This window comes from Hyperoodon ampullatus, assembly GCF_949752795.1.
Source record: "Hyperoodon ampullatus genome assembly, chromosome: 19".
Lineage (NCBI taxonomy): Eukaryota > Metazoa > Chordata > Mammalia > Artiodactyla > Ziphiidae > Hyperoodon > Hyperoodon ampullatus.
Genome location: NC_136932.1, coordinates 29,793,743 through 29,818,918, shown reverse-complemented (window position 1 = coordinate 29,818,918; position 25,176 = coordinate 29,793,743). Strand labels below are relative to the sequence as shown.

The 25,176-nt window shown below is 56.1% G+C and overlaps 1 protein-coding gene and 1 pseudogene across 2 annotated transcripts in view; one reads left to right on the top strand and one right to left on the bottom strand.

Annotated features, from left to right (window-relative positions):
• The window catches only part of LOC307067921 (RAD52 motif-containing protein 1-like), a gene marked incomplete at both ends in the record, with an annotated part of 408,529 nt that overhangs the window by 311,143 nt on the left and 72,210 nt on the right, over positions 1-25,176 (top strand). The gene's annotated exons all lie outside the window — the stretch shown is intronic.
• LOC307068549 (forkhead box protein J1-like) lies at positions 12,099-15,035 on the bottom strand (annotated as a pseudogene). The gene is made up of 2 exons: positions 14,538-15,035; positions 12,099-12,867 (listed from the first exon to the last, which is right to left on the bottom strand). The product of its transcript is annotated as a forkhead box protein J1-like (transcript).

The window sequence follows — 25,176 nt, the reverse complement described above, 5'->3', positions numbered from 1 at the left end:
GATGTGTTTTTATAGAAAGGTAATTTAAACTCATCATCTTTAGAAACTAGAGAAAAAGAATCATCCACCTCCTCTACTTACCATTTCAGTGTTTTGTGCTGTTTCCCTGACTTTTTTTGCAATGCAGCTATCATATTTTAAATGGCTGTCATCCCAGGGAACATATACACCTGTGATCTGCTTTTGTGGCTGTTATGTCATACCGTATTCATTTTCAATATTGCTGCAGGGACAGGAAACATTAATTTGGAGGAATTATATAGCTAATTCCTCAGAAAGAGCACAAAGTCCGGAATTAGGAAGTTACCAAACTAAAAAACAGGCTGTTGGGACTTCCCTGGTTGTCCAGTGGTTAAGACTAGGCACTTCCAATTAAGGGGGTGTGGTTCGATCCCTGCTGGTGGAGCTAAGAACCCACATGCCCTCCAGTGCAGCCAAAAAACCCAAAAAAATCAAAGGGAGTACAGCAAGATGGTTTGATTTACACATACAATTGATCCTTGAACAACATGGGTTTGAACTCTGGGGGTCCACTTATACCTGGATGTTTTTCAATGAGTACATACTACGGTAGTACACAATAGTACTATGGATAGGGAAGGCCAACTCTAAAGTTCTGTGTGAATTTTCCACTGCCCTAGGGTCAGTTCCTCTAACCCCTGCTGCTCAAGGGTCAACTGTATTGTGAAATGATTACCACAGTGGGTTTAGTTGTCATCCATCATCTCAAATAGAATCAAAAGAAAAGAAAAAAAATTCTCCTTGCAATGAGAACTCAGGATCTACTCTGTTGACAACTTTCCTATCTATCACATAGCAGTGTTAACTAGAGTCATCATGTTGTACATTACATCCCTAATTTTTTTAAACTTATTTGGCTGTGCTGGGTCTTAGTTGTGGGATCCTGAGTTGCAGCATGTGAACTCTTAGTTGTAGCACATAGCATCTAGTTCCCTGACCAGGGATCAAACCCGGGCCCCCTGCATTGGGAGTGTGGAGTCTTAGCCACTGGACCACCAGGGAAGTCCCCATCCCTAGTTCTTATTTATCTGATAACTGGAAGTTTGTACCCTTTTAATCACCTTCCTCCGATTCCCCCTGCCCCCACCCTGCTTGTTGTAACCACAAATATGATCTCTTTTTCTTTGAGTTTGGTAGTTTTTCTAAATTCCACATCTAAGTGAGATCATACAGTATCTGTCCTTCTTACTGGCGAAGTTTGCGGGTAAGATAGTTCTCTAGGAAATATCTGGGAATTTGGGGTGCACTGCTGGCCTGTGGAATTCAGGCCACAGGAGGGACAAAGGTCTCCAGGCCTGGCCTGGGGGAAACAGTGTTCCCAGACCCCTGGGCAGATCAGGGAGACTTTGGGGGGCACAACTGTGTGGATTGGATTGTGAAGGATGGGAAGAGGGACCCCAGGAAGAGGGCCCAGCCTTATGGCAGCTGGGAAGTAGGCAGGGTGTCCAGAGAGGAGACTGGCTGAGTGGCCTGTGGGACCAAGCATCGGCTAGGGTTAGACTGTATTTCGTGAGGTGCCTCAGCAGGGTGGCCTGGAGCTGGGACCTAAGTGAGCAGGCTATGGTCATGACCTGTATGATAACTAGAGTGGACACAGGGAGATGGCAGTGAGAGAAAATGGCGTTGCTCAGGTAGTGGAGCCCAGGATGGGCGGACTCTAGATCTGCTGGCTGGGAGGGAGGGGCCACAGAGAAGTCCTGCCAGGAGCAGGCTGAGTGCCAGTTCTTCCCCCAAAGGTGCTGAGGACAGATGGATCCTGCCTTTACCATGGGAAACCAGGAGGCCTCCTTCCCTGACTTGATAGCTGCCCTGAGGCAGGGGATTGAGTGAGATGACACTGCCTGGGAAGGGGGACCTCCCCTGTGCAATCTTTTTTTTTTTTTTGGCTGTGCATGGCTTGGGGGATCTTAGTTCCCAGACCAGGGATCAAACCTGGGCCCCTAGCAGTGGAAGTGCAGAGTCCAAACCACTGGACCGCCAGGGAAGTCCCTTGGTGCACTCTTGGGACACACTTGCTCTATGCATTTTGTCTTCTGTTGTGTGCATGCCCTCCACACCCAGTGGAAGTGTCTTCCCATGTGTCTGAGATTTATTGAATGAGTGAATGAGCACAGAGACCAGTGACGGGCACATGCGGTTCACAGTGTACACCACCGGCAGGGCATCACACACAATCACATCTTCAGCAAGGGTTTTTTAATAAGGACAAGGAAGAGGGGTGAGCTGGGAGGCAAGGCCTGGTGTACCTGGGGGCAGGGAAGACAGGCCGAGCTGCCTTTCCTCTGGCTCTCCACTGTCTGCCCAGCTCAGAGTGCTGGCTTCTGGATCTAAGTCACTGTGGGAATTGGGGCGTGCACTCCCACCCCCTCCATCCGTTCCGCCATGCTCTGTTGAGCACACACGATGTGCCACTCCCAACTCCTGGCAGGTGCCATGGAGAACCAGGCACTGCCTCTGACTTCCTGGAGCTCCCAGTCCAGCAGGAGAGGCCCATGCTGCCAACATGGTGAAATAAAGGGCACTGGAGGATGGCAGTGCGTGGAGAGGTGGCAGATGTCCAGATGGGTCCCCCGCCAGTAGTGCCCAGGAGAAGCCAAACTCATCTGTGCTGACATCCTCAGAGCTGGGTCCTCTCTCTGTGCCTTAGTTTCCTCTTCTGCAGGTGATACCAGAAGGCTCCTAATCCTTCCTGCAGATTAAGGTCTAGGCCTCTATGACTGAGGACCATTCCAGCTGACCCCACGCTCCCACAGAGGGAGCAAACAGACCAACGTTGCCCCTTCATCCCCCGGAGTCTGGGCTTGAAGATCCTGGGGTCTGCCAGAGGCCCAGCCAGCTGATGTGGTGGGCTCCTGGAGCTCAGGGCTCAGCCCAAGACCTTCCCCAACAAACCTGAATTCCAGACAGCAGCCAGGAGCCCTGAGTTGGGCAGTCTGTGCTGGCAGCAGGGGAAGGGCATGAGCACCGGGCAGGAGGAGGACAGAACCCCCAGAACTTGTCCTCTGACCTTGAGTCATGCAACAGACTGCTGGGGTGAAGAAGGAAAAGGGGTTGTGATGGAGGTCATGCCCCAAACTGAGTTCTAGATCCACCAAATAAAAGGGTTCAGGGTCAAGAGCGGACCGTGGTGGGTGGGCTTTCCAGAACTCTGGCCAGCTGTAGGCAGAGCCATTGGCTGGGGACACTGCTCCAGCCTGCCCCACCCTTCCTTGAGGATGTGGCCCCGCTGGTGCTGTCCTCAGTTTGGGTACCAGTCTGGGGACCCCAATATGTGTAACCAACCGCCTTCTCAAGCAGAAGTGCAAAAAGGGTTGGTGTGAGTTCTAGCAGGATGTTAGGGTCCTTCCAGCTGGGGGACCACAGCTGGGGACTCATGATGGGACCCTGAAACTAGGTCCTGAAAAGTTACGCAGGTGAAGTGGGAGGGTGTTTGCACAGGGAAGAGGGCAGGGGTAGGAGACAGAGGGAGGAAACAGTGATTCTGGGTGATACATCAGTGTGACTGATCACGGAGGGAGGGGTAGGTGGGAAGATGAGTGGCGAGCAGGGGCGGATCTTGTTGGTGTTTAGAGTCTTCTGTAGGCGAGGGAAGTCATTGTAGGGTTCTCCACAGATGAGTGACATGGCCAGAAGTCTACTTGAGAAGAGTCTCACTAACCCTCCCCTGCACTGAGCCAGCCAGCTGGGTGTCCACCTGCATGCCCTTTCCCACCTCCTCTCCTTCTGCCTGTAATTCCTGTCCTCTCTGCGTCTTGCTGGATACCCCCTGCTGACCCTTTTAAGAATCAACTCAGCATAGTCCAGTGAAGCATGGCAGCTGGGCCACACGTGTTTATGTCTTCTATTCCCAAGCGCCTTCCAAATGAAAAGGATTTTTTAAAAAAGCCCTACTACAAAAAAACCCTGAGACTTCTCTGGCAGTCCAATGGTTAAGACTCCACACTTCCACTGCAGGGGGCCCAAGGTCAATCACTGGTCGGGGAACTAAAATCCCGCTTGCCATGTGGTACAGCAAACAAAACAAAACAAAACAGAAAAAATCCCACAAAAAACCTTGTACAAGAATGTTCATAGCAGCTTCATTTAAATAGCCCCAAACTGGAAGCAGCCTAGGTATCCATCTAGTGGAGAATGCATAAACAAATTGCTATAGTCATCTGATGGAATACTACTCAGCCATGAAAAGGAACAAACTACTGATGCATGTGACAACGTAGTTAAATTTCAAAAATAATATGTTCAGTGAAAGAAGCCAAACACAGAGTAAAAGTGTATGATGCCATTTATATGAAATTGTAGCATAGGAAAATCTGACCTATGGCAATCGAATTGTTGCTTGGGGAGTGGAGGGGCCAGGAGGGGCTGACTGGGCTCTGCTCACACAGTGTGGTTCCTTTTCCAAGCTGAGTCTCCTAGTGCCATCCTTCATTACCCAGAAGACTCTCAGCCACCCCTCAGCTGTGCCACATGTGCCTCAAACTCTCTGTACCCCCAGCCGAACTCCCCCCCTTCCCTTCTCTTTCATGCTGCATTCCCCACTCAGGGGACGATGGCACTGTTGGCCACCAGTTCCCAGTCATCTCTTGTTGTGGCCTCCAAGCTCTGAGAAATCCCCTCTGCCTGATCGTGGGAGTGAAATTGGAGAGTTGTCCTGGCAAGACCACGCTGCCACCCAGCTCAGTGGGTTGGGAAATCTCTCTAAGAACAGGTCTCACCCATCTTTGTGTCCACGCAGACTCAGGTCCACAGACGAAAGGAAACATTGACCAAGCAACCAGGTGATGACTGACCAGGGTTTCCAGCACCTGGGACCCTGGCCTTCCTCTCCACAGCTGGGAATCCCCCTGAGTCCTGCCAGCTGGAGGCAGACATGCCAGCGGGGCTGGCCCGTTGCTGAATTTCAAGGGCCAAGGCTGGCCTCCCCTTGTTCCCGTTCCTCCTTTTCGTGTCCCCGGCTCCTGAGTGCACTCCCACGTCCCTCCAGATCTCTCCTCCCTCCTTACTCCCATTGCGCTGCCCTCTAGCTGGAGCTGGAACCAGAGGTCCCCACAATCCTCTTGTGCATCCGGCACAGACCCCGCCCCCGCTACTCCTCACCCACCCCCGCCCTGCCACCTTCTTCTTCCCTCTGCAAGCAAGAGGCACAGCAGAGTGATTGCTGCCCTGGGCTGGGGCAGAGCTCACCCTTCCTGCCTCCTCTGAGACCCTTTGCCTCCTGCTCCCACCAGAAGGGTCCGTCCTTGCTCTCCCAGCATCCCGTCTCCCCAGCATCTGCAATTCACCCTCTCCCCGGGCGAGCCCCTTCCTTCCTTCAAGCACACGCAGGTCACCCCATCTTAAAAAAGGTTCCCTTAGGGCTTCCCTGGTGGTGCAGTGGTTGAGAGTCTGCCTGCCAATGCAGGGGACGCGGGTTCGTGCCACGTTCCGGGAAGCTCCCACATGCCACGGAGCAGCTGGGCCCATGGGCCATGGCTGCTGAGCCTGCACATCCGGAGCCTGTGCTCCACAACAGGAGAGGCCACAGCAATGAGAGGCCCACAAAAAAAAAGCTTCCCTTGGTCCTGTCTTCATCACTGCCCGCCCTCTCCTCCCTTTCACCCTGATCTAGCTCGGAGTTTGCTGCCTGCTCTCAGACTCTGGGTTCTACCCCTGTCGTGCTAATGAAATGCCCTGTGGGAGGCCACAGGCCTTCCCTGGGCGAATGCTGGCTTCCTTCCTTCCGGAGCCCACTCTGGCCTGTTGACTCTCACTGCAGGCTCCGTGGGGCGGGGCCAGCCAGGAAGAGGTGCGTCCGTGTAGGTGTGTGTAGGGGGCGAGGGGGGAGGGGTGGGGGAGGGGGCTCCCTCCTGCCCTAATGGTGGCCCTTCTCCAGGCTCCTTACTCTCTGCTCTCCTCTCTGGTCTCCCTTCTGGAAGAGTCTGTGCACCTGGGCTGCAGCCTTTACATTCACCAGGTCCCCTGGGACTGTGTCTTAGTCCTGGCTCTATCTCCTTCCGGTTTTGAGCATCATGTTTGTTCACCAACAGATTCCACCATCTCCACTGCATAACCTGGGGTGACCTCCACAGGACAGGACTAACGCCATTGTCATCTCCCCCTCCCCCAGATGGCTCCACTTCATTTACTATTTCATATGGTTATTCATTCCCTGTGAATTCAACACATGTCTGCCACTCTCCACTCCTTCACACGGTCCTCCATTTCTCCAGGTGCGATTCATTTTCATTTTGTAGCCACATCTTTTGTTGTCACTTATACCTGTCTCTTCCCAAGTCCCTTTGGAGGTCACCACGGGTCATCTTCGTAGAGGAGTCTGGAAGGTGACTTATCCTTCAGATAAAGCTTCCTGGACCCAAGGGGGGCAGGGCGTTTGAGCTGAGCATTTGGGTGGGGGGCCAGGGTGGGGTTTGCCTTCTCTTTGTGACCCACTTCTCCCTGCATGGAGGTCGTTGGGCCTAGTTGCTGTTTCTCTTCCTCTTTGCCTGGGAGACCCTTAATCCCCCTTGTAATAGAACCCACATATGAAATTGAGCCAGGGAATGTGGCTGGGGGTTGAGCCCCAGCCCCCTGTGAGGTCCGTCCACCACACCTGGACACCCCACCGTTCTCTCCAAAACTGGCCTTGAACTGTAGGCCCAAGCCCACCCGGCCCTGTGGCACAGTGCCAACTCTGGGCCCAGCCTCCTGGGCCATCTCCATCAGGCCAGGCTTCATCTTTAGCCAAAAAGGAGGCACCAGGGACTCTCGGGCCCCTCACAGAGCTCCCAGCCCCAGTTTGGACCCTGAGTTTCTGGGTTCCACAGCTGTCGAGCTCAGTGGCCCGAGGGCCTGTCCTGGTGTACAGTGGGGTGAGCCCAGCAGGGACAGCTGAGCTGGGCACAGCTCTGACCTGGTGACCTTGTTGTCGGGTGCAAACATGTCAAAGGCCATTTGCTGACCCTGTGGGCTTGGGTGGGGTAATAAAAGATATGCGTGTGAAGGGGTTGAATGCTGGTTTCACCGCACCAACCCTGCATCTCGGTCCTCTGTGATCCTTATCCCCAGGGCCTAGGCTCCAGGGGAGCTGGGGACCAAAAAGGAGCAGCTGAGAATGAGAAAGGCCAGGCCTCGCCCGCTGCCCTCCACCCCTTCCCTCTTGTCCCGGATCCCACTCCCTTCGCCCTCCGCTGGCTCACACCAGCCACACGCCCCACTCAAGCTTCAGCTGGCACTCAGGGCCCTACTCCCTCCTTTATTACCTCACACAAGCCCACAGAGTCAGCAAGCGTGGCCTCTTAATAGTTTCCAGGACAGGGCAGGGTGGGGTTTCCTCAGAGGCCCCCCTGGCTGAATGCTCTGCACCCCTGGGGGCATCAGGAAGCACCCGGGGCCCAGTGACCGAGAACTACTTAGTGTTTACTGTCTGAGGTCACATTTTTCCAATGTGACGTGGCTGCTTTTCCACCTTTTGACGATCTGCTCAGCAGCTCATTCATTCATTCAATACTTAAAACGCCAGGCCCTGTGCTGGATGTAGCAAATGTAGGAATGCGGCAGGTTATCTGCCCACAGGGGTCTGCAGACTCGTGGGCTTCTGAGGCTGAAACTCTCAGAGGCGGGGTCTGCAGGCCACCCTGCCCCTCCCAGCACCCCCGCCCACAGTTCACTTTAAGCAAGTTGGAGGGAACTGGGATGCCGCTAGGGTTGGGGATAGGGCTTGGTACGCAGAGTGAGGCAGGAGCGGGGTGCAGGGTGGTCTGGGCAAGGGGGCAGAGCCCCTGACAGAAGGGGGGTGGCTGGGTGAAGGGCGGAGGCCAGTTGGCAGCCTCTCAGCCTCAGCTTAATTCCCTGGGCGAATAGCAGCCCTGGGAGGGCTGCCGGCAATCCACTGTGGCTTCAAAGGGTCTTGGGGGCCGTGGGTAGGGTGGGATGTGTGCAAGCAGCCTGCGCTCCCCAGTTCCTGGAGCTCTTGCTTTCCTGGGAGCTCAGCGAGCTGCTTCCTTCAAGGAGGAAGGGGTCTGGGGCTCGGACACAGGCTGCTGTGCTGCCCTCAGATCAGCATCTGGGCGACAGGGCTCTGCTGGGAGCTGGAGTCAGGGGGGCAGCAGCGAGACCTGTGGCCCTGTCTCCTGCCTTGGTTAATGTGTACCCCGCCTCCCCTCCCCTGCCTCTCAGCCTGGCTGGCTTCTGGGGGACCCTACCCTTCTGCTGCTCCCTCCAGGCTCCTGCACTCACAGGGAAAGCTCAGGCCCAGCATGCCAGTCACGGGGGCTCTGACCTGTCCCAACTGGGAGCCTCAGAGTGGGCTGGACACACGTGCCCCAGGAGGAAGGTGACCCCCAGGGCTTCCATGCACCTCCTTGGCTCACACTGGCCAGCGCAGGCCCAGCCTGGGTAGCCTCACAAAGCGCCCTCCCCTGTCCAAGTGCCTCCCCTCCCTGGTCACCTGGGTTTTCCTCTTCATCAACAAGAATGTCAGCAGGACCTGGGGCTCCTCTCCCACCCCATTGGTAATGCAGCCCCTCTCCACAGCCCCACCCCTGACAGGCCCAGGCCTGCCCCGCAGGGCCAGCCCACTCCCGCCTGCCAGGAGTCCAAATACACCTGTTTACCTCTGGGCCTCAGCCCGGTGATGGAACCTCGCCTGACTCCTGACCATCTCCTCCCACCCGCCCTTACAGGCCTTCTTTCCTGCCCTCCAGCTCACCTGATTCCTTCTGCAAGTCTGGGTCCCCAGTATGTTGAGGGGGGCAGAGGCGGAGAGAAGAGTGTTTCCTGCCCTCAGCTCAGCTCTTCAGGAGGCCTGGCGCATTTGCTTCAGGCCAGCATGGAATCCCATCCCGGGTGCCTTCCAGTCACTGGAGCTGGGGGTGGCCTGTCCCGTGGGCAGACGGGGAGGGTCCCCAAAGACTGAGTTCTTCAACATTGCCCCTCATCCCTTTCCTGGCTGGCGATACATGGGGGAGGGAGGATAGGGAAGAGGTGGAAAGTGAGGAGACAGAAAGCTGGCTTCTTGCTTTGGGAAGGGACTGTACCACACCTGAGGGTGAAGTGGCTGAAGGGCTTCTCACCTCAGAAGTGGAGATCAAAGGAAATGCGAAACCTGCCCAGAGAGCTTGAGTCATGGGCTCAAAGCCACACAGGGCAAAAGAGAAAGGACAACTCAGTGCAACATGGGGTCCTGGATTGGGATGCTGGAATGGAGAGGAGCATTACTGGGGTGATCTGCAAGACGTGAAGGGGGTCTGCGGTTACATGGGATTACCAGGTCAGTGTTCATTTCCTGAATGTGATGGTGGTACTGGAATTATGGAGGCGTGTCCTTGTTCTAAGGAAACACACACTAAAGTATCTAGTGTTAATGGGGCAGCCTGTCTGCAACCTACTGTTAAGGGCACAAAATATATATTGACTGGGATTACATTGAATCTCTAAATAAATACGGAGTCACTGAACGTTTTTTGAAAAAGCCACCCAGCCAAGGGCCGGGGCAGGGATGAATAGGAGGGACAGGATGCACTCACGCTTCCCGCCCCTTCCACCGCAAGCCCCCAAACGCTGCCTGCTGAAAGGGTGTGTGAAGCCTGGTGTTCCAGCGACTTCGGAGCCCCCTCTTAGCTTTGGATGCTCGTTGGCAGCATCCACGGACCCTTAAAAGTGCTAGTGTTTGGGTCCCACCCCCAGAGACGCTAGTTCCAAGCATAGGGATTTTCAGGAGCTCCTCGTGATTCTTCCTGGCAGCCAGAAGCTTCTTCAGCCTTTCCTTACCTGGCAGGCAGTTCTGCCAGCCCCTGACCTTGCCCTCTTCCCCCAAAATGGGCCCAGGCAGAGGGTGAGGAGGGGGGACAGTGACCGGCCCCACCTGTCAATCCAGGGTGTACCCCTTTTGGCGGGGGCTGGAGGCTGAGCCTGGGGACCAGTGGAGAGGCTGGAGCCCCCATGTTCCCCCAGTGCTGGGGAGCGTGGGGAGGAAGGCCGGAGGGTGATGGGGAGAGGGAGGGAGTCGTTGCTTAGGGGGTGAAGGGAGTCTCAGAGGGAGGCTGGGGCAGCCTCCTCAGCAAGCGGTGGGAAGGGGATGGGCTGCCTCCTGAGCTCGATAAGGCCCCAACCCGGCTGGCCCTGCAGTGTGCGCACCCTTCTGAAATATTTGGAATAATTAGCAAGGGAAAGCAGCAAGTTGGCGGGGGAATTCCAGGTTGTCCTGGAGCCAGTCTTCAGTGCAAGGAAAGAAAGGGGCTTCAGGAGAAAGGGGCCTGTGGAGGCTGGGCAGGATTGTTTAGGACAGTGCCCGTTTGTGTGTGTGTGTTTGTGTGTGTGTGTGTGTGTGTGTGCACGCGCACGTACGTGAGTGCTGGGGAAGGGGGCTGTGCCCCACAAGGGTGTGCTGGAGGGGCCAGGTGAGGGCTCGGGGGGATAGATGGGTCCCAGGCAAAGCTGGGGTGAGGGGGTTGAAAGGTGCCTGCTGAGTGTCACATATTTGCTGTGCCTCAGTTTCCCCATCAGAACTCTGCTACGTTGATTCCTCACAGGCTGGAGCTGTAGGGTCTAGGGACCCCGTCTTCCATCTGCCCTCCCTCAGCCCCCACCTGCATTGGAGAGAAGGCACTGGGCGGGGTGAATGAACCGCAGGGTGGCAAGTGGGGCCCCAGGGGCTGGGGCCCTCTGACCTCACACCCTGTCCCTTCAGGAAGGAACCAAGTGAGGGAGGAGCTGGAGACAGGCCCAGGCGATGACCGCAGGTGAGTTTGGGAATGCCCTCAACTTGGGAGAGGTGGGGAACGTGAGCCGAGCCCTGGGCAAGCTCGGCCTTTGTGAGTCCCCAGGGCCAGGGATGGCGCTGTGCCTCCTTTGCCGCCTGCTCCTGGTGGCTGTGGGTACAGTCTCCCCATTGCACATATAGAGGTGCCGAGGCCCTGGCTGCAGGTGACCCCCGAGGGCCGCCTCTCAGCCCCTTTCTCTCTGGGGACCCAGAGATCATGAGGAGTGCATCAGGGGACACTCTGCAGGCCTTTGGTGCCCCCCATCTTCCTCCCAGCCATTCCCCCTTGGGCCGTGGCCTCCCCAAAACTGGCCCATTCTTTTCCCCAGAGAAAGTTGCAAGCCGGTCCATTTTGAGATTTTTTAAAACTTTATTATTAAAAATGTTTTGATTGTAAATAACTTTCCATGAAAAAGATTAAATTGCCCGATGGGTTAGGAGACTGGATGTGGGATGCAGCCCAGGGGGTTTATGGTGGAGGAAGACACTCCCCCGCAGGAGTGCAAGCAATGGCATGGGGCCATCCCCACTTCCTGGTCCCAGTGGTTCTAGCAAGCACTGCATCCCTCCCAGTTAAGCCTCAGCTGTAGCTACACTCACTACATTAGTCTGTCTGTCCCCTTTCCCTCTGCAGCTTGGCTGCCCCAGCCCCTAACCCCCAGATCCCCAACTCCCCGCTGCTCTCAGCCTCAAGTTGGGCTCAAAGAGTAGGGACACATACCCTCTGCCCCACCTCTATGGATGAAGCCAGAAGATCCCAGAGGCCTTAGAAAATCTCCTGGCTCCACCCGGCACCCCGGCCTCATTTCTGTCTCCTCTCTCTTCCCCCCTCCGCCTAGCTCCTACTCACAGACTGCCGGGAGAGGCCTCTTGAGTGTTAATTTGCAGTCACCTACTCAGCATTTGTTGTACCTGGGAACTTTCTCTGGATAGAGACCTGGTGAGGAGAGCGGAAGAGAGAGAAGCTTCGAAGCTAAGATGTTCTGGGGCGGGCCCTGTACTGATGTTTCCAGCTTGGCCTGGGCCCCTCCAAGCCGCAGCTCTCATAGTGCAGGGCCCTTAGCATGTCTCTGGGGCAGCGAAGAAGTGGATCAATGAAACACAGTGTGTATGGGGGGCTGAGGAGCGGAGGCAGCAATTTTGGTCCTGGGCCCCAATTCTCAGCCTGCTGGAATAGAATCTGAGGATGGCCTGGGCTGGGGGCCGTGTGGCCTGGTGGGGTGACCTGGCCCAGCCCCTGCCTGGGCGGTAGGGTGTCCATGGGCCTGCACTGGCGGGGAGGGGGGCAGTCTGGGCCCAGACTTCGGTGCTGTCTGGAGGTGGGGCAGGGCCTGGCTTCTTACAAGAAGGCACACAGGCTGGCCCAGTCATGCAGGTCAGAGGCCAGTGTGGCATTCCCGGCCTCAAAGAGGGGCTCGGGGGGCAGGGAGCTACGGGTGCTTTCATCCCAAGGGTGCTGCAGGAAGGATGTGGCCAGGAAGGTCTCATCAAAGTCCAGGCTGTCGGTAGCCTGCTCCACTGGAGGCCCCCAGGTAACAGGGAACTCGATGTGGTGGCCGTGGATGGTGAGGTCCACATCCCCGTGTGATGCGGGGCTCAGCGGGGGGCTCAGCTCCGAGGTCTCCAGTGTGCCCAGCTCCCCGACCAGCGTGCCAGCGTCCAAGATGGCCTCCCAGTCAAAGTTGCCCTTGAGGGGTTCCAGCTCACCCTGCTCCTCCTGGGTCAGCAGCAGGGGGCTGGAGGGCCGCGGGACCTTGGCCTCCTGCTTGGGCAGCGGCTGTTGATGCTTACGCCCCAGCCTGCCCTCCCCTGCACCCCAGCCCGCCTCCCCAGTGGCCTCCTCGAACTCCCGCAGCAGCTGCTGGGCCTCGGTGCTCACGGTCAGTGGCCCGGCCCATGGGGCGGCGCTGGGCTCCGGCGCGGCCTGGCCGGCAAAGGCCGGGTGGATGTGGACTGGGTGTCGGCCGCCGCTTCTTCAAGGCCCCACTGAGCAGCCGCTCGGCGTCCTGGGGGTCGATGCGCCAGAAGCCCCCCTTGCCTGGCTCGTCCTTCTCCTGAAGCACCTTGATGAAGCCCTTGCTCAGGGACAGGTTGTGGCGGATGGATTTCTGGACACAGGGAGATAGGAGAGAAGGAAGGCAGCTGGGAGAGTGGTTGGGGCCAGTGATGGGGGGTTCCTAGCGCCACCACCCCCTTCTCTCTGATGGCAGCAGGGCGACAGAGGCACTGCTCCGACTGGGAGGCTCTGGGACACCAGCCATGGGGCACCAAGAGCTGGGAGTGCTGTTGGGGGATTTTGTTCCCTTTTGCCAGGATATCTGCCTGCTCAGTCATCCGAGCCCTGAGTCTCAGGGTGGCTCTCAGTGCCACCCTGTCCTGCCCTCCCTCCCTTACCCCGCCACGTGTGGCCTCTGGCCAAAGGCCTTGGCTCCCCCAGGGCCTGGACGGCCATCTCCCTCTGCCTGGGCCTGGCTGGCCTTCTCTGTTTGTGAAATGAGTGAGTGGGTATGAGGGTGTGTGTGTTTGGGGGGGATGAAGTGTGGGAGGATCTGATGACTTTCCTTGTTTCTAGAGCCGGCTGCTGGCCTGCGCCCTCACCCACCATGTCCCCCTCCTCCCACCCCAGGCTCTGAGGCCTCAGTTGATTATTACCCAGCCAAGAGCATAGCGCTCATTCCTGGGGCCTCTCAGGCTTGGGGTAGGGTGGGGGGTAGTGGAGGGTCTCTGCTTTCTCACCAAGGTTACAAATGGTACCTGCCCCAGGGTCAGGGCCCAAGCAAACGTGGAATAGCTGGGATCACAGGAACTGTGATCCTGTGACCTGTGCCACAGGGAAGGATCTGTGCATCCTCAGGGTCTCTGTCCCCTAGTAGCCCCTGATCCTGATGGTCGAAGATGCTCAGGGCAGTGTGTGCCCAGCCTGAATCACCATCCTGCCTTGTTCACGCCTGGGTGCACAGTCCTAACCACGCTGGGGCACAGGGGTCTGGGGCCTGGTGGGTGGGGCCGGCAGGTGAGTAGTGCCCCCTGGCAAGACTGGGATGTTTACATGGTGGCCTGGGCCCCTTGGCTGCTCTGTGCCAGGTTCCGGAGATTTGGAACATGAAGCCAGTGTGGGAGGAAAGAGCCCCTGTGGAAAGCACGTGGCTGAGGTAATTGTCCCCCCAGGGAGGTTGATGAGAAGAGGAGGAGGAGTGAAGGCAGGATACTAGGGAGGGCTTGGTGTGGGGGCTGGCACAGCAGCTTTCGGAAGGCCCCGTAGCCCTTCCACTGGGACACAGATGGCCTTCACACCCCACAGCACGCCCCTCTCCCCTCCCAGACCCCCTCCAGCCAACTGAAAGCAGGCAGGATGCAGAGCCTGGCAGGAATGATGCTCTGCTTCCAATCAGGCCCTGACAAACTGACCTTGAGGAGGGTAGTGTCTAGGAATTCCAGGACTTGGGACAAAAATGTGTCCCTCAGTCCATCATCCTACCCTGGGGGGCTGTGTCGACGCATAGTTCAGCCTTGGTCTTTGGGCTGAGCCTGCTGGATGAGTGACAAGTTCTTTCCACTTTATCCTCTATGTCAGCACCCCTACAGCACTCTGAACAACCTCCCTCCTCCGTCTCTGAAGTCAAAGGGGCAGCAGTCCAAGCAATGGGCTCCCTTGAGGTCCTTCCTCGACGGCCTTCCACTCTCGGGGACCTGGCTGTACCACGCCTACTTGGCCTGCGGATCTGGGATGTGTGTCCAGTCTGCGTGGGCATGGGGAGGGAGGGAGGGCCTCCCCTACCTGCCAGGTGGGATCAGCGTGGCGGAAGTAGCAGAAGTTGTCCATGATCCACTTGTAGATGGACGACAGGGTGATCTTGGTGGCCTTGCTGGCCTCCATGGCCATGCAGATGAGCGTGGCATACGAGTCGGGCGGCATCACGTGCGGGTTGGTGGTGTAGTTCACGTCGTCGGGAGGCGGGGCCTGCAGCCCCCAGGGGGCGCTCCGCGACGTGCACGAGTACGTGGGCTTCCCGCGCGTGTGCGGCTGCCCCAGGAAGGCGGGGTCCACCACCAAGGGAGACCCCGGCTCGGCCGAGCCTGACAGCTCATGGTAGGCGTGGGGGTCTGTGTCCACCGAAGTCAGGGTGGGGACCTTGGCGTTGAGAATGGAGAATTCCTGCAGCAACTGCAGGCTGGTCAGGCTGTCATTCAGGGTGTTGGACTCCTCCAGGCCGCCTTCCGGTCCGGCCTCCTCCACTGCCCCTGCTCCTGAGACGCGTAGCCAGCTCTCCGCCATATATGCAGGGACTCTCTGAGGGGGCGGTCAACATCCACGAGCGGAGCCGAGGGTGGCCGCCGAGCTCTCCGGCCCGCTGACTCCCGCGGCTTCAGTTACGCAGCCTCCGGAAGCGTGCTTACATCCCGCGATCCGGGGCTAGCCTCCTCTGAACTGATTATGGTGCCTGTGGGGACCGTAGCGGGAACTGAGCCCTCTTTCCCCACCCACGAGGGGAGAGTGTGTGCGAGGGGGGAGGCTCCTACTAAAATCGTTCCTGCAGCTGGGAGGATCTCTTACTGCCGAGGTCTGGGAAACAGAAGGTGTGCCCGGGGGTCCGACCCACACGGGATTCGCCTCGCTCTTTTCCTCTTTGATCTCTTAGAGGAGACTTAATTAGCCAAATGAGGGAATAGTGTAGGGGCATGCGAGGCCACCCCTTTCTCCCTCAAAGCGGGAAATTAACCCCCCTCTCTCCGTCCACAACAAATAGAAATGGGGCGAGAGAGTCCAGGAGGGCAGTACGACGGGTCAGGGGGCGGGGGAGGTGGTCTGATCTTTGAAAAGGGATATTAGGATGGGGATCAATGGGAAGGAAGGAAACAAAACAGAGAGTTATAAGGGGGCGGGAAATGAGTGTCCCCCAAACGCCTCTGATGTCAGTCCCCGGGCCCACCACTTCCGTCGGGGACCGATGGGAGAGCGGGATGGTAGCGACGCCCTCCCTTCCAAAGGCCTGCAGCCCTCCCTATCCTTACCTGGCTCAGAGCGCAGCCCGGGCCAAAGGAAGGTTCTCGAAGAAATTTCTCCAACCGCCCAACCTCACCACAGCTCTCTGCTCCCAGCTCGAGGCCCCAGCCAGCAAACCTCGTCGCCACTCACACCTGATGGCGCCTCTCTGAAAGCCAGAGGCCCGGGGACCTGCACTCAGTAGCTGCTCGCAAGGCGTCTCCTGCTGCCATGGCGACGCCCCGCCCATATAAACAGTTTCCGCTTCTGCCATTGGCCAGGGTGTCTCCAATGTGACCGCGGGCTGTTAACCGCTCTCTCATGCGGTAACTCTCTTCAAACTCCCTCTTGCCGCCCTCTCCCGCGCGACCCAGCCCCCTATCCGCCACCGCATCCCGGCTCCGCGCATTCCCGCCCGAGGGCCCCGCGCAGGGCTCGGAGAGGCGTGCGGCTCGGCTCTCCCGCAGAGGCCGCGGGGCCCTCGGCGAGCAGTTCGCCGCGGGAACCATACTCCGCCATACCCCCTTCCCATTTGGGCTGCTCACAGGTGTTGACGGCTCCTGGGACACAGCCCATGGCGCGGGGGCCAGGGCTGGGTGCATGCTTGGGGCTTTCCTTTCCTCTCCTCTGGGCTGCGAGTGGCACTTCCTCACGTTTCTGCGGCCTGTCCCTGTCTCCCGACCGAGTGTCATCTTGGTGCCCGCAAGCAGGTCTGACTCTCCGATGCCACCTGCCGCTCAGGTCCGCAGAAACCTCAGCCCCGGTCGCAGACACCCCAAGGCGGCTAGGGTAATCCAGTGTTTCCCAGTAAGCGCTCCCTCCCCGCCCCGTCCTCAGCAAGATTCCCAGAAGCTGACATTCCAGAGGCTTCTTCGGAAGTGCTCTCCCTTCTTTCCAGATAGCCGAGGAAACAGAGCCGGTGGGTGAAACCCGGGAAAGCCGTGGGCTTGCCAAATTCTTTTACTGGGGTCATTTGCCCCATTAATTTCACCAGCCTTTAAGTGACGGACTAACGGTGGACTGTGGTCCTTCCTCCTCCCTTCCCCCAGCCTCCCTCCAGTCACCAGCTTTCCTGCTCTTCAATTATTGAGGAGCTGCAGTTGGAAGTTCTCCGGTTGAAGGGGTGGGGGTGGGGGGGTGGAGGTGAGGGCTCCTTATCAGGCCTCTGCACAGGAGCTGTGCCCGGGGGATGGTACACCAGCTCCCACCCAGAAACATGTCTTTCCCTCTACCCCTTGCCCTCTCTCACTCCTCCATGTCCAGCTTGTCTTGATTCAAAGTATTAAAAGCGCGCTGGAGAAAGTCGGACAGAAACTTTCACAAATAAGCCAACTGCGCAGTTAACAGCTCTCCTTCCCTTGTGAACAGTTTTATTCATTTTTAAGAATCATGCAGCTATCCATAAATATTGCATCCTTGACGTCCCCACTGTAGTGTGCCCATGAGTGTTCTCCAGGGAGTGAGGGGTACACAGAAGGCAAAACAGTACACACATACTTACACACACTAGGTGGGCAGATCCTAAAGCAAAGTGAGCAAGCAGCATGCCAAGGTCAGGTGAACAGGACACAAACTCTCCCCAGGTGAGATGGCTTAACGTGTGTGGATCCGTGCCCAGGAGATGCCCCAGCGTGGGCATGACCTCTGGTGGGGTGGGACTGGGGAGGAGAAGGAAAAAGGGCTCTGTGAGAAGGCTGGGATCACCACACCACCCGAAAATGAGCTCATAGGTGAACTCCGACCTGAGTGTGGCAGGAAGGAGCCCCAGGCCTCCGGTTAGTCTGTGTCCTTGTGTGAGAAACCAGACCCCGTCATATTCTCTGTGGGTCAACTGCTAACAACATGACCATCTCCAGATGATGACTGGGGCGGCTGCCCTGTTCCCCGACCAGGCTCTGTGCCCTATTCCCTGATCCCAGCCCTTTTGGATGGGATATTTCTGCTCGCCAAAGAGCTAAATGAGGGCAAAGAGGTGAGGGGATGGGGGAGAGAGCAGGAACTGTGAGAAACAGGAGTGAAGGGCCACTTCTCACCCGGGTAAGTCTTGGTTATGGAACCAAGGCCTTGAGGAATCTCTCTGAACCTCTTCCTGGGAGAAGACAGACCCTCCAGAAAGTGTGAAGACAATGGCTTCCTCTTAGGGTTCCTGGCCACTGTGGTGACTGTTTACCTGCATCTCCTTCATCTCAGGTAACACCACACTGTGAATACTACCTGCCGGGAGAGGAGGTGGATCTGTATGCCACCACCCCAGGCTAAGGGAGCGCCCCCTTCCCTAGTGCTTCTGGGGCTCAGACTTCAAGGGAATCCGGAAGTGTGGTTATTGCTCGAATCTTCAATATGAAAGGGGCTGTAAGAATGTTTCGGGGAAAGAAAGGACATTAAATGGGGCCTGAAACAGCAGAGCCCACTGCAGGATTTCAGAGCGGGTGGACACGGGAACTCAAGGGAGAAGCTGAGATTCAGGCTTGGCTCATGTAGTGTCTGTCAGGACCACAGGCCTCCCCCTCCCCACCCCCAGCGCAGGATGTGAATCACAACCACCAGGCAGTGAGGGTCACCACGCACCTGGCGGCGCAAAGAAGCAACACAGGAGGTGCAAAAGATCCCCCGGCACTGGGCTCTCTTTGAGGCCTTGGGAAGGACCCTGAAAAGCTCTTCTAGGGCAACAATTCCACCTACTAATTCAGGCCATCATGGTGGGCATAGCCTAGGGCTCTGTCACATCTCAGCCTCACAAACTGTTGGATCCCACTTTGCTTCTCAATCTCATGCTCCACTAAACAACCACCTCTTCCAAAACCCAGCAGACAATGCATCTATCAGAGAGCTATGAGGAATCCATTGATGACACTAGTGTTGAGAGACGAACAGCCAACAGCTTATGGTCTTGCTGTTTCAGGCTCTTATTTATATGCCCTACACTGGACTGAGGTGGGGTGGACATGTGATTTGAACAATATCTCTAAATCTCTGATGAGCCCATGGAAGGCAGTACCTCCCCCTCCCCCTATCAGGCTCAGCTGATCTGAAGGACAGGGGAGGAAAACCAGTGGGGTGGGGAGCCTCCCAGACCACCACTGACCCCAGCTCAGCCCTTCACCCAACCTCCTTTGGGGTTCCTGGGCACCAAATGAGAACCACCAGTCACCCCTCTCTCAGCCTATTTCTTCAACTCTTTCAGAAAAGCGGGGTGGAGACGGGGGCAGCAGGGATAAGAATGCCACCTGACAGGATGGTAGTGATGAATCGTGATAATATAAGACAGTCCCTAGCAAGTGCCTGGTACATAGAGGAGGTCAAAAATGCCTTTGCAGTGTCACCTTAGGATGGAGCCCCAGGCCTTCCTGAGTGCACCTGATCATAAAGAACTCCCTGATAGGTCATCATTTAACTGAGGGGTTCTCAGATTCAAGGCCTCCTTCCTAAGCAGACACACGAGGCATTGCCTCTGCTACCAGAAGCAAGAACTGTTTTCCCAACCAACCTTCTGGTGGTTGTCACTGCTTCTTGTTCTTGAGAAAGGAGCTCCTAATGCATTTTGAGGGAAACCCCACTTGCAATATGGCTTTCCTTTCTCACAGGAGTCATCACTCAACGCCACCCCAAACTGCAGGTTTCAGATTGGTTATGATGTCCCAGAGACTAGAATATGCCAGATGGGTGTTTGTAATGAAGTTACCCAAACTCTTGTGTCTTCTTTGTCTACCTCCTAAGGAGAAAAAAAAAAAAAAGGATGCACAAGAAATAACCAGTCTGTAGACCACAGCTCCACCTGAAGATCAAGATAGAGTGGAAACATTCCAGAGACTCTCTGCAAAGGGTCTCATGAGCTGCAGTTCGAGTGGCTTTAGCCCACAAGGAGAAAAGAGGTTTCCAGTCCCTTCTGAGAGGGGAAGGATCATCGTTGCAGAAGAAGATGAGTCGGGGAGAAGGGTCAGGTGCCCTCAGCATCCAGCTTTCACGTGGGTCTAAAAAGTCTCCGTGTGTCTTGCTGAGGATGTCCAGGAGGTCAGTGGTACCATGCGAGCAGGATGGGATGTGAGAACGGGAGTAGAGCCCTGGTACAGGGGCTGAGGCTCTCAGATGGCCAAAGGACCCCACACGCAGAGCCTGTTCTCGGGGCCCTCTAGCATCAGCGCTGCGTGTTCCAACGACTGACCACGTTGTCGTCAGACTGGAGGCACCTGAGAAGAAAAAAGGAAGGTTACCGGACGTTTGGTTTGGTGCAGATGGTGTCTCTGGCAGGACAGTCCGGGAGTTTGGCACGAAAACTGGCAAGATGCGCATTGCCTGGAACTCCCACAGCGTGCAAACCACAACACGTGAAACTTCGGAGCAGTGGCGCCCTACTGGGCTAGGGACAGTCATGGCCACTGTGGCCCACTGATGGAGGGACATGCAGGATGGTCCTTGTTTTCTGAGCTTGCCCTAGGATCCACTTTTGTATCTTTATTTGGTCTTGAAGTTTGCCTAAGTGTTGCAGCGGACCAGGAACAGAAATTGAGTATGGCTGAGACTTTCACGAGAGCAGGAGGAGGTGAAGGGGAGGGAGAAGAGTGTGTTAATTTGGGCTCAGAGTTAGTGTTTGCTGTGGGGGCCAGGGTGGGGCAGGAAGGGACTGGCTGCCCAGCAGGGTGCCAGGGACCAAATGGCATGGCACAGAACAGAGTGACGGCTGTTCCTCTCCTTCTGCACCCGAACAGCCCACCGAGATTTGCTATCAGCTGGTGCCACCAAACCCAGGAGACATTAGCTCCAGAGCTTTGGGGTCCCCCGGGTACCATCCACGAAACTCATCATCTTCCCCCCTTGTACTGCAGTTCCTGCACGAGAAGCACCCACTGCCCATGCTGGAAACCCACTGCTGGTGCTTCTCTCTCCTTCGTGCTCTGTATCCAATCCGTCATGACCCCCTTCTTGTTCAACCTCTAGTAAGGTCTAAATCTGTAGTCAGAAAACTGGGGTTCAGCCCCAGCTTGTAACGTACTGACTGTGTGACCTTGGGCAGGTCACTGTACTTGGAGCCCTGGTTTTCCCATCCATCAGATGGGAGACGAGTACTTACCCCCCAGGAATGCTGTGAGACTAAGCGAGGCGACATGGGAGAGTGGTGAGAAGGGTGCCTGAGTCACAGAATGTGCTCGACAACCAGCCACCCCCCAGGCCTTGTTCAGTCTACACTCATCTCCCCCAAGTCGTCCTCACAGCCCACAGACTGGCTCCATCTGATTCAGTCACCCCAGTGAAGCGAGATGCCCCTTCTGAATGGAGAGGTTGAAGCCCTAACCCCGTAAGGTTTTGGAAAGCCTTCCATCATCTTGCCAAGGACTGCTGAGCTGCCTCTTCCAGCACCTGCCCCCAGAATACCCCCCCTGAAGCCAGATGGGGCACAGTGTGCTCCGAAGTGCTCCCCCACTGGCCCGTACCACCACCCCATTTCTCATGCTGTGTGGAAATTGCTGGATCCACCAGCACACGGTGATCTCCAGGGCAGAGCCGAGAGCCATGCCCATCAGAGGGCTCAGTTCGTGGAAAGAGCCGGCTGACCCTGGAGGGTGGGTGTGAGGCTCACTGCATCATGTTTGAGGGAGGCCACTCACAAATGTCTGGGGTCAGCTTCAGGTTAGGCCAGCCCAAGACACGAAACCCTTTAATGGCAGAAACACTAGGATTAAGCGGGTATAAATTGTGTATACCCATAAATGTCCTGGTGTGCTAATCCGCTATAAGGCTCTAATAATAGTCTTGTGGAGGTGGACCTCAGGGGAAGGGGAGTGAGTGGGACAGGAAATGTATAGGTATCTCTCACGGCCAGACAGAATGGGGGATCTCCACTCCCCGGGGGTACCGGAGTCCGGCACATGGGTCCACAGTGCTTTTCCCCTCTAAGGGTGACAGGATGAAGAGCAGGCAAGATTGCCCTTTTAAGTTAGGAACCCCCAGATGAAATAAGTTGTTCCTTTATTTTATATAATTTGGTAGATCTCATACTTATTACTCTGTGTTTATGGGGCAGGACTCCGGAACCGCGGCTGTTTGGTAGGAAAGACCAAAAGCAAATGGTAAACAGGAGAGAAGAGACACACATACACACACACACACACACACACACACACACACACAAAGTCAAATCAAAACACTGACACAGCCTCGCCGCCACCACCACTGGCTGCCAGGCTGCCTGGCTCTGAATTCATGAGTCCTTGCTACAAACACCACCGGTCCAGATTCTGAGCCAGGGCTGAAAACTGGCTCCTTCTGAAACAGCCTCAAGACTCAGACCTGAAGTCTCTGTTCTCCCCGGCTTCTTGGTACAGTCGGTGGTGCTCTTTCCTCTAAAAAGGCTTCTGCCAGACCCTCGGCGAAACCCTGCTGCTCCGTGCATCCTGGATGCAGAAGGTAAGCCTGGAAGGCGCAGGAGGACTTCCTGAGCGAGTTCTACCATTCTGTCCAGCCCTCAGCCAGAAAAGGGAGCCTGGAGATTCAAAATCCTTCATGGGAGATAGAGAAAGGTGGTTCCCTCTTAATTCCATACTGAGGCTCAGAAACGGGGGAGTGAAAAGACCTCTAGAGGCAGATTTGGGGAGCACATCTAGGGGGATTCCACACACCTCTTTCCTGCCTCTACGCAGCCACTAATGAAATTTAAGGTCTGTAACAGTTCCACCATCTTGTAGAGCTTCTCTCCAGGAAAAGAGAAAGTTAATTCGGATTTTTCCTTAGTATCTGCGAAGCATAAGCCTTCCTAGAGGCGTCTTAGTCTTGGGTTATTTCAGGTCTCCATAAGTACTTTTCTTTGTTTTGTTTTTGGCTGTGCAGTGGCTTGGAGGATCTTAGTTCTCCGACCAGGGATTGAACCAGGCCACTGCAGTGAAAGTGCTGAGTCCTAACCAGTGGACTGCCAGGGAATACCATCCATAAGTACTTTTAGATTTCATCGGTATGCCCACTCCTGTCCAATGCCATCATTTAAAAACATCTGTATCAGGCTTCCCTGGTGGTGCAGTGATTGAGAGTCTGCGGGCCGATGAAGGGGACACAGGTTCGTGCCCCGGTCTGGGAAGATCCCACATGCCACGGAGCGGCTGGGCCCGTGAGCCATGGCCACTGAGCTGGCGCATCCAGAGCCTGTGCTCTGCAACGGGAGAGGCCACAACATTGAGAGGACCGCGTACCACTAAAAAACAAAACAAAACAAAAACATTTCTATTTCCACTAATAAAGTCAAATTATCTTTGCTGTTTCCCATGACACTCCCCAGAGCCTTTTCACAGAATTGTCACTGGTCCCCTGGCCACTATCCTGCCGCCTGTGTGATACTCCATCAGATTCCTTGGAGGCCAGTCTACCAAGCACGGCCTCGCGATTCTAAGCGGCTCATCACCTACAATGGTCAACTCAGATTTCCTCCCTTTGAGAACCTTGCAGAACAATCTCAGAACATACCATCGCCCTCCCCCACCGCATTGGTCTTGGGGCCAAAGAAGACACAGAGGCTTCTTAGGGGAAGAGGTGCTTGAATGACACAGGTGCTTTCTCAGCATCACACCCACAAGGGTGATGAGAGCAGCGAGGATGGGAATCTGAGCCATCCTTGCCGCCAGGAGTGGCAGAGCACCTGTGGGCCTGGGGAGGGTGGACCATGGGATGCTTCCCGGGCTCCCTCCTTGTGGGCGCTCCGTGAGGGGAGTGGCATCCGTGTGGGGAGGGAAACAGCGTGGAGAGGGGGACCAAGTGCCTGAGAAGCTGCCCTGACGGCCAAGCCAGCCTGAGGCACCTCAGTCATAGGATGGAACTTTGAACTTACAGCTGAGCGTGGTGAAGTCTGTTGATTCCACGGGACCTACCACAGTGGATGCTCCTGTCATTAACCCGACATTAACCACACAGATGCTTCCAGAGAGTTCCTCAGCTCTTTACTACCAGTGTGACGCTAACAGCAGAACCCGAGAAACATTTTACCAAGAGAGCAGATGCACTTTCCTTCTCCCGTAAGAGCCCTTGAGACCTCGGGGTGAGGCTACGATGCGACCCTCAACTCCCTGTCCCGGCAGCCACCACTGTCATTCGGTTTCATGTCTGGCCTGAACGGTGAAGCCAGTTTAATCTGAGAATGGCTGGCTCCCGAGATCACCATAAAGAAGCCCAGGCATTGTTTTCCTTCCAGGTCTCGCTCCCCTGCCGCAATCCCAGAGTGGAATAAACAGCCACCAGCAGGTTGGCCGGAAGGAGTTAGGGAGAGGAGGAAGCACAAGGCCTGGGGTCAGTTTCCACCAGCATGGGTGGCTGAAACAATTCCCAGGAGCTCTCTCTGCCAAACACGGGGGTTGGTGGGGAGCCACTGCGGGGAGGCAGGAGCCTAGATTCCTCTCTTGAAACCCAGTGAGTGGCTGGTCGGCACAGCTGCCACAGACTCAGGGCGGAGTGAGGGCAGAGATGGCATCTTCCCCAACTAGTGACCAAAACAAATCGTGCCCGTAACCTTTACCACAGAAGCATCCCCGCTTTTGTGGAACAGGGATTAATCTAGTCTCACAAATATTTTTTTTTCCTGGAAAATTTCAGCATATTAAATACAGGCTCTTGCCAGTTAGGAATGGAAGCCTCAGCGAGGGCCCCTCGGATGTGCGCACGCCCAGCAAGCTTGGGGTTGGGAGTGGGTGAACATGAACTTTCACATGAAGTTTGGATAACCTAAATGAGTTTCAAAATAAACAAACTGGACAGACAGACGTACATTTGGCAAAAAGACATGAGAAACAAATGGACAGACAGAAGCCAGGTAAAGAGTGGGAAGGCAGGAAGTGAAGTGTACCCTGGAGCTCAGCCACTCTGGCCCAGGCCTGGCTGGGTCAACGCTAAGTGGAAAGGCTGGCGAGCCCCTGGGAAGGCCGTGGGAGGTGTCTCTGGGGATTACGGCTTCCTCCACCACAAGCCTGCATGGGGCCAGAGGGGTGAGGACCTGGGTCTTTTGCAAGCTGATGGAGAGTGGCAACCACACGAGTTTGTGTCCCTCCAGCACCTGTAGCCACGTTGCCAAGGGAGTAAAGCACTGGACCCACGATGGGACGTGGCTGTCCTGAAGCTTAAGCATGTCCAGGGCATGTTTAAGAGATTACAAACCACGCAACATGAAGGCAGTCTCTGCCGTGAACCCAGGAGGGGCAATTTCGACCTAGTCCACCGGGCAAGACGTGGCTTTAGAGCCATGGTTGGTGAAGCCCTTGGTGAGCACGGAGCAGAGGGACATCAGTGCCCAGAGTGTGACTGACAGGTGGGCTCCTCCTGAGAACTCATCCCGGATTCAGTTTCGTGTCATGAGAAGGAATAAGGGGCAAGTTGATGGCCCTGATTGAATTTATAGAGTTAGGGCTCCAGGGAGAAGAGTCACCCTCGACCCCTGATCGTTCCTTTGGGATCCAAATCTAGG